The sequence below is a fragment of the Echinops telfairi genome, unplaced genomic scaffold (assembly GCF_000313985.2).
Source record: "Echinops telfairi isolate 266 unplaced genomic scaffold, ASM31398v2 ScPeMD7_7467;HRSCAF=8505_1, whole genome shotgun sequence".
NCBI lineage: Eukaryota > Metazoa > Chordata > Mammalia > Afrosoricida > Tenrecidae > Echinops > Echinops telfairi.
In genome coordinates, this window is record NW_022111368.1 from 24,114,744 (window position 1) to 24,122,519 (window position 7,776).

At 50.0% G+C, this 7,776-nt stretch overlaps 1 protein-coding gene across 1 annotated transcript in view; it reads right to left on the minus strand.

Moving 5' to 3' along the window:
* The window catches only part of NPAS2 (neuronal PAS domain protein 2), a 103,156-nt gene that overhangs the window by 42,183 nt on the left and 53,197 nt on the right, over positions 1-7,776 (minus strand). The gene's annotated exons all lie outside the window — the stretch shown is intronic.

Consider the following 7,776-nt stretch of genomic DNA (forward strand, 5'->3'; position numbering starts at 1 on the left):
AAATGATTTGCATCCTCGGGGAAATGAACTTCGTATAGACTCCTCTCATGTCCTCCACACTCTTGTCCAAAGTTTCCTCTATCACAGTCACGGGACAACGTGTACACAAGTGATCTCCTCGGGGGTGGGGCTGGATCAACGGGTGGTCAGTTCCTCAGGGCTCCACTTTCATACGGATTTTGGAAGCTTCCCCAGGCCGCTCTCCTCTTGTCACAGTCTGTTCCACGTTCTGAGCTTAACGCCTCCGCCGTGGACTCTGGCAGCGGTGACCGCTGCTGGGGAGCTGGACGCGATGCTCTTCACTCCCGCCCCCTGACGGATCCGCGCTCCGCCGTGAAGCCAACACAGGCTTCCATTCCCGGCGAGGTCTGGCGCGCATGTGTTTCGGTCCTTTCACGGAGACGTCTCAATAAATTCAGCTCAAGCAGGAAAAGGGGAAAAAAAAACCCAACCCATAAAACAAGGCAGCCCACAGAAATCCCACGGAACAGACGGCTCCAGTGCTGTAAGCTGGGAGGCCGTGCTGCTGCCAGCGCTTCGAGGCTGGCAGTGTGGTTGGAGGCGAGTAGGTAAAACGAGGGCAGGGAGACTTCTATACTCTGTGTGTGGTTTCTGGAAAGCCCAGAGTGGAATGTTTGCTGGGGGTGACCTATTTGGAACCGCACCAGCGACGTTTGAAGTACTGCTTTCTGGATTTCAGTCAGACACACAATTAAATCCAAGTCTGGGGGTGGGGGGGGGGTGGGGAGCTGAAATCCAGATCGCCTTCTTCCCAGCATTCAGCTACCTTGCAGGAACTGGCGTCCACAGACCAGAACTCTTGAATCAGAGATGCGTTGGGAAGCCTTTGAGAAACAGCCCCGCTAGTTCTTTCCCGATCAGAGCGGGGTGAGCTAGCCAGGCCAGGCAGTGGGGCTGCAGGACTCACCCAGTGAGCCAGGTAAGCATGGACTTCCTTGGAAGACTGGTCCTGGAGCCCCTGGTGGCGCATGTGCTTAAGCACACCCCTCCTCACCGAGAGCTGACTGTAACTGTTTATGGGAGTAGAAAGCCCACTTCCTTACTAGTGAGTGGTGAAGTTTCACACGTTTGCACCGCAGCAAAGGTTCCGCTTCTCCCCGCACTGCACCTCGCTCCAGAACCAAGCCTCTGTTCAAATGGACAGTCCCAGACAGGGATGGCGCACCCTGTGAGGGAGTCAGCGTGAACTTAGCTGTGCTTACGTACCCACAGGGACTCTCACACGGGCTGACTGGTCACCCCACGTTATTAGTAAGGTGTGCACCTCGCTTATGGGGCCATCCAATCCTGCCGAGGTTTTTCAGTCCAAAGGACTGAAGGCAGAGTTGATGCACTCCTTTATGTAATTAGTAAAAAAGGCAAAAAACAAAAAGAACCAACAAAAACATGCCCCCCCCCAATCAAACAAAAAAGCCCCACGGGATGCTGTTCTGTTTTGATCCCCATTCTTGAGTCTTTGTCAAACCCACGCCCGCCCAGTGGGTTTTGACTCATGAGGACCTCTTGTGGTTCAGAGCAGAACTGCACCCCACAGCGGTGGTAAGGTGGTGCCTCTGGATGGCCTTGCATCACCCAGCTCTCGATGAGGAGGGGTGTGCTTAAGCACATGCGCCACCAGGGGCTCCAGGACCAGCAGTCCAGGGAGTCATTGCCTTTCAGCTCTCAGCCAATGTGCAGAGTGGGCCCGCTCCTTCCTGGAGTCTCACTTCTGCTCGGACAGCACAGAGGTCCAGGGTCCGAGAGGCTGCATTTCCCCGAGGAAAGGGCCAGAGAATGCAGCTCCAGTCCTCTCGGAAGCGTCTTCAGAGACTGGGCTGGGGAGGGCCCTAAGGGTAACGCCTCAGAGAAAGGCTACTTTGTGCCCCGACACGTATTTCTTCCCATCCTCGGAGAATCTAGGTTAACTCTCTCCCCTAGAACATCTGTGGTCAGAGATGAAGTCCTACGGAGTGACCGAATGTGCAAACAGCGAAGCAGAGGAAAATTCCGCTTTGTTCCAGGATTTGGACAACAGCTGCTGGGTTTGTGGACTGCACAGTGCGTGTGTGTGTGTGTGTGTGTGTGTGTGTGTGTGTGTGTGTGTGGGACCCGAGGTGACAGGCTAGGGGGGCCTGCTAACAGCAGTAGCTGACACGGGCAGGTGGGATCCACATTTACATTATTTAAGGGGCACCACAAGCCTTCTCTGGCCCCCAATCTCCCCTCTCCTGCCCTGGAACCTGTACTTCCCTGCGGGGTCTGCGGTTCCTCAGGCTCAGGTGTGAGCATGTATTTCTCTAAGTGCCATTCTGGGCAGCCCAGCTCCTCTGCCAGTTTCCTGCCCATTACTTGGTCTGATGAGCTCTAGGATGGCAAGGGAGCGTATCAGATAGTCTTGGCGGGGCGCTCTGAGTGAAGGGTCTCGGTTGAGACATCTGTCTCCCAACACCCCAGGAGGGTTTAGGATAAGGTGACCAGACGTCCCGCTTTTGGCGGGACAGTCCCGATTTTTGGAAAGAATGCACGACAAGCTAGGGTATACGGTTTTCAGCTGCCATGTGGCTATTTCACCAGGATATCAGTTTCATCAATGGTGTCCCGCTTTTGTCCCGTTTTACCAATGTTAAAATCTGGTCACCTTCGTTTAGGGGGAGCTGAAGTGTAAACTAAACAGTCCCGAGAAACACTCAGGATTTTTTCATGGTCCAAAGTCGGGGTTCCTCCTATTAAAATAAAATACGGATGTCCATGTCTTTATCTTCCACAATTTCCATGTCACTTTTCAAATCTGTATCACGCCCAGGGGCTGGGGAAGGTGTGGGGATGCAGCACATCGGACATACCCAGGTACACAGGTGCAGAATTGGTGCGCCAATGGAATGCCAGCGGGTTGCTTGCTGTGGGCCTATGTGATGTGCCTCTTGATGGTCAATTCCTGCAAAGATTTGTGGGAGGCAGCAAAAAGCACTGGGGTGAAGGGGCTCATAGGTTCTGTGTATGAATCTGAGTCCTCACTTCTTACCCGTAGACCTCTGATTTAACCTTTTTACGTAACAATTTCCTCCTCTGTTCATGTCCAGTTGCACTCGCAGTTACCAACTCATAGCGACCCTACTGGACAGGATAGAACTAGCCCTTGTGGGTTTCCAAGACTGCAACTCTTTACAAGAGCAGAAAGCTTCATCTTTCTCCCCAAGGAATAGAGGGTGGTTTTGAACCGCTGACCTCATAGTTAGCAGCCCGAGGCATAACCACTGCACCTCCAGAACTCCTTCCAATCGCATTACCTTGTGAAGATGCTGAAGTACCTGAGGCGCCCAGTGTAGAGGTTAAGCCCAGTGCCCAGAACTTAGTAAGCATCCTGTGCTCACTCATATTAGCCCTTGGGTCAACATTTATTGAGAAAGAAATGCAGGAATCAAGTTCAGATGACTTCTTATATTATTGCATGAAACCATATTTTACAGGCCAAAAAATGAACAGATGTTGATGATGGCAGATGGTTGAGTCTTCAGATGTTCATTTGTCTTAGGATGTTTTTTTCCCTCCTCATTGATTCAAGTTAGCTTTATGGTTCGCATGGCTCTCTTGCCTAACGAAAGTCACTTAGCACATACCGGAAGGTGGGCGAATACAGATGTCCTTGGGCTAACACTTTATCCTTTGTTCCCCCTTTTGACCATCTTGAATTTGATCAAGATTTTTATTATTTTCTGCTTTCTTTTTTGACTGAGGTTTTTCCTCTGCTTCATTTTGTTATTGTTGCAGTTCTTGGTATGTTTTTCTGTAAATGCGATCCAGGCTACGTGATTCTATTAACAGTTCCTTAGGGTGATGGCAGAGGAGCTTGGGGGAGAGTGAGGAGCTGGTAACATTGAGAAAGAAGAAAATGCCCTAAAATTGATGGTGATGACGAATGTATGACACTGTATAATACGTTCAATCCACTGATGTTTACATATTCTTTCAGGCTAACAAACACTCCTTGACCTGAAAAGACAGCTTTGTTAACTGAAAAAAAGAATGAAAAAGTCCCAGGTATTCCGAATGAAACCTGGTTGCTTCCTTGAAGATCTCTAAATTGTGACAGGAAATTGTGAGGTGCTATCCGGGGCATCTGTCTTCAGGAGCTCTCTGGAAATGTAAGTTCACAGGGATACGACTGCTCTCACCAGCCAATCACGGGCCAGCTTCCTTCACTGCTGCCACATGGTCAGCCACACAGGAACAGCAGCAGTGCTTGCGACCAGGGGATTCAGACTCTGGGCGACCTCCTCGGGGTCACAGGAGAGCTGGGCCCCACTGGGCTTTCGAGTAGATCACCAGGCCTTTCTCCCAAGGTCCCTCTGAGTGAGTTCACTTCCAACCTCTCAGTCAGTACTCAAGTGCTTAACTGTCTGTACCACCCAACGACTCCAGACCCACCAACCTCACTAATTCACTGTCATCGGCCATTATTGACCCGATAGGACAGAGTAGAATGGCCTCTGTGGGTTTCCGAGACTGTAGCTCTTTATGGGAGCAGAGAGCTCCTTCTGTATCCCATGGAGCGGATGGGGGATTCAAACTGCTGATCTTGCCATTAGCAGCCCAATACATAACCTACCATACCAGGGCGCCTTGTAAGACAGAAGAGAATGCTGTATGTCCCAGTCTCGGCTGCTGTCAGCATGGCCACACACACACCTTTGCAAGCCCCTTCTAAACTACTGCTCTAGTAATCCAGGAGTCCCTGCGTGGAGCCAATGGTTGAGGTTCAACTAGTAGTGCAAAGGTTGATGGTCTGACCCCATCCAGGGATACTTCGGACGACATGCCGGGCGATCTGCTTCTGCCAAGTCACAGCCTTGGGAACTGTAGGGAGTAGCTGCACACAGGGTTGCCATGAGTCAGAACCAAGTCAAGGGCAACTGCCCACACCGTATTAACTCAGAGATAAATTTGGGCTGGAAAGAGTAACATTCATGAAAATATTTCCCTTAAAATGCCTTTGGAATGGCATTCTGTATTATAAAAGGGTAGCGTTTCCCCAAACTTTTGACTTTTTGAAGCAGATTCTTAGGCCTTTCCAAACTGTACATTCCCAGGCTCCACCCTCTCTGATCTCCTACACTAGAATCTTTGGGGTGAGGCTTGAGAATCTACTTTTTAATAAGCAGCTTCGCCCAATGAACCACAGCAGCAGGAACTGGTAATCCTGCTGGGTTTTCTTTTTCTATTTTTTCCAGTTTTACTGACATATAATTCCCACATCATACATTTCAGTGGTTTAAACATATGAAAAAGAGTTTTGTAATCATCATCACAGTCAATTTTAGAACCTCTTTTAAATTCACGTACTCAGTATTATTAGCTCCCTATCTCCCCTTAACCTCCCCTGCCACAACCCCAGGATACAATAAATCTGGTTATTGTCTCTATAGACTTGCCTTATCTTGGAGTTAATCTAAAACAACAACAAAAAAGTCACACAACCCCCCCCCCCCTTCTCAATAACAATGACAAAACAAAGCACAGAAAGGCAAATCCCAAAGAAAACAAAAAATAATAAAAACGAGAACAAAGTTATGACAGGTCAAAAGTAAGATGTTAAATTTTAACCTACATCAACCTCAATCCACTTTCCAATGCACTCTATTTGAAAGCAGGGTTATTCACGTCCCTAGTCAAGGGTCAGCGTGGGATTCTCTGGAGGTTTAATCCACATGGGGACCCTGCAAATGGATTGTGGGCTTTCATTGTCATCTATAGCTTTCTGCAAACCAGGTGCACAGAACTTAAGCTCCAATACAGTTCCCTTCTCTGATCTTGGATGCTATTATTTATAATCCTTTGATCACACTGGCTGGTGCGCTTTTTCCGTGTGACCTTAGTTGTCACCTCACTTAGATGGCTGCTTGTTTAAAACAAGCCTTTAAGACACCAGATGCTATTCTTTCTGACAGCTGGCCACCATCTGGTTTCTTCACCAGACTCTGCTGCATTACCCATATTGTCAGCGATCTCTTCCTGAGGGCACAGACAAGTGCTAGTTTATAAGAGCTAGTTGTTCTTAGATTAGGGTTTATGATTGTGAGCTCAAAATCCATTCATATACTTGTAGTTCTGCTGGGTTTTCTATAGAGTTCCTGGTGGTGCAGATGGTTAGCTCCCTTGGCAGCTAACCTAAAGACTGGAGGTTCAAGTCCACTCAGAGCCACCGCAGATAAAAATGCCTGGAGATTGACTTCCCCCCCCAAAAAAAATCAGCAATTGAAAACTTTATGGGAAACTCTGACACTCATGTGGTTGATATGAGACGGAATTAATTTGATAGCAACAAGTTTGGTTTTCCATTTTCTGTGTCTTCATAGGGGCGGGCATGCAGAGGAGTGATTTGCTTCTTTGTACGGCTCCTTCACAGCCATCTCATGAAACTTGGGCACGCTTTCACGAGTTGGATGAGACATACTCAGGTTTCGGTCACCTCTTGCTTTGCCAGATGTGGGAGCCCGATTGGGAAAGCTGACCTCCCACCACTTCCCACCCCAGTGGCATCTGGAGCCCTTGGGTGAAGTCCCACAGGGAGTAGGTGTCAGCCATGGAGCCTACCATCTGGGCCTCAGCCCTGAACACTGGACTTGAACATCACTCTGGTGGCATCACACTGGCTGTTTAGCATCTAGTCAGAGCCTTTGAATGCACAATAAAGCTGTATGCAAATGACAGACAGCAGGGAGTCATTTGAGGTTGAAGGAAAGATGTGTCAGCCTCAGAGCCCAGATTTGGGGCCCACCCTTGGCTGGATCTAGCGGAAACTCTGGGATTAATTTGACTGGGGTAGTGAGTCCAGAGGGAAACAACCGGCACAGAAGACACAGAATTGGGACCGCCACGGTCCCCCCCTCCCCCGTGCCTGTCTCCCGCCTTCCCACCTGATCATTTCCATGGCTCATCTTTCTCCTGGACAACGCTTTTTCCTCCTTCCTGCTCCTCCCCTTTCCACCAACCACTGTCACCACGATCCTCTGCCTTCTTCCCTCGTTGGTGTTGGAAGGCAGCTCGCTCTTTCCGCTAGGTGTTGAGAAGCGAAGCAAACAGGAACCAGGCCTTTCTGCTTTGGGTCACACAGTGGGGCTGTGTTCTGGGGCTTCGAATCCCTGGCCCAAGGGCCACATTCCCATTTCCCAGCCAAGCTCACTGCCATCGAGCTGAGTCTGACTCAGAGCTACGCTCTGGGACAGAGTAGAGCTGTCCCTGCGGGTTTCCGAGACGGTCACTCTTGACAGGAATAAAAAGCCACCTCTTCTACCCTCAGACTCGGCTGGTGAACTGGAGAGGCTGACCAGTGTGTCCACACACCGCCGTGGCTCCCGTTTCAGATGGGTCACACATGCAAAGAGGTCTTTCAGGCTAGTCTAGAGTTGCTGTCTCTGTGGCCAGACCTGGGGCAATTAAGAATTAGTTCTCTGGGGCAATTTCAAAACAGACGACGTCAAGGCCGGGACTCCCCTGCTGCATAGTAACTCATCCAGCGTCAGCTGCTGGCTAGTGGTGAAAAGGCTGCCGTGGTCAGACAGCTGTATTCCAGATTGGGGGCTCCGTGACAAAGGGGACTAACCACGCAGACGCCGAGGTTAGGGATCTTCCTGCCACAAGGAGGGCCAGGGAGGCTGAGCGTGTAGGCCGAGCCTGTTCTCTTTCAACTGTACCTTGTTTCTCACCCACGCGGGGTTCTTTCACCAGCTTGCAACTACACAGGACTAGACCAACCTGCACTTCAGAGGGCTGGGGGGG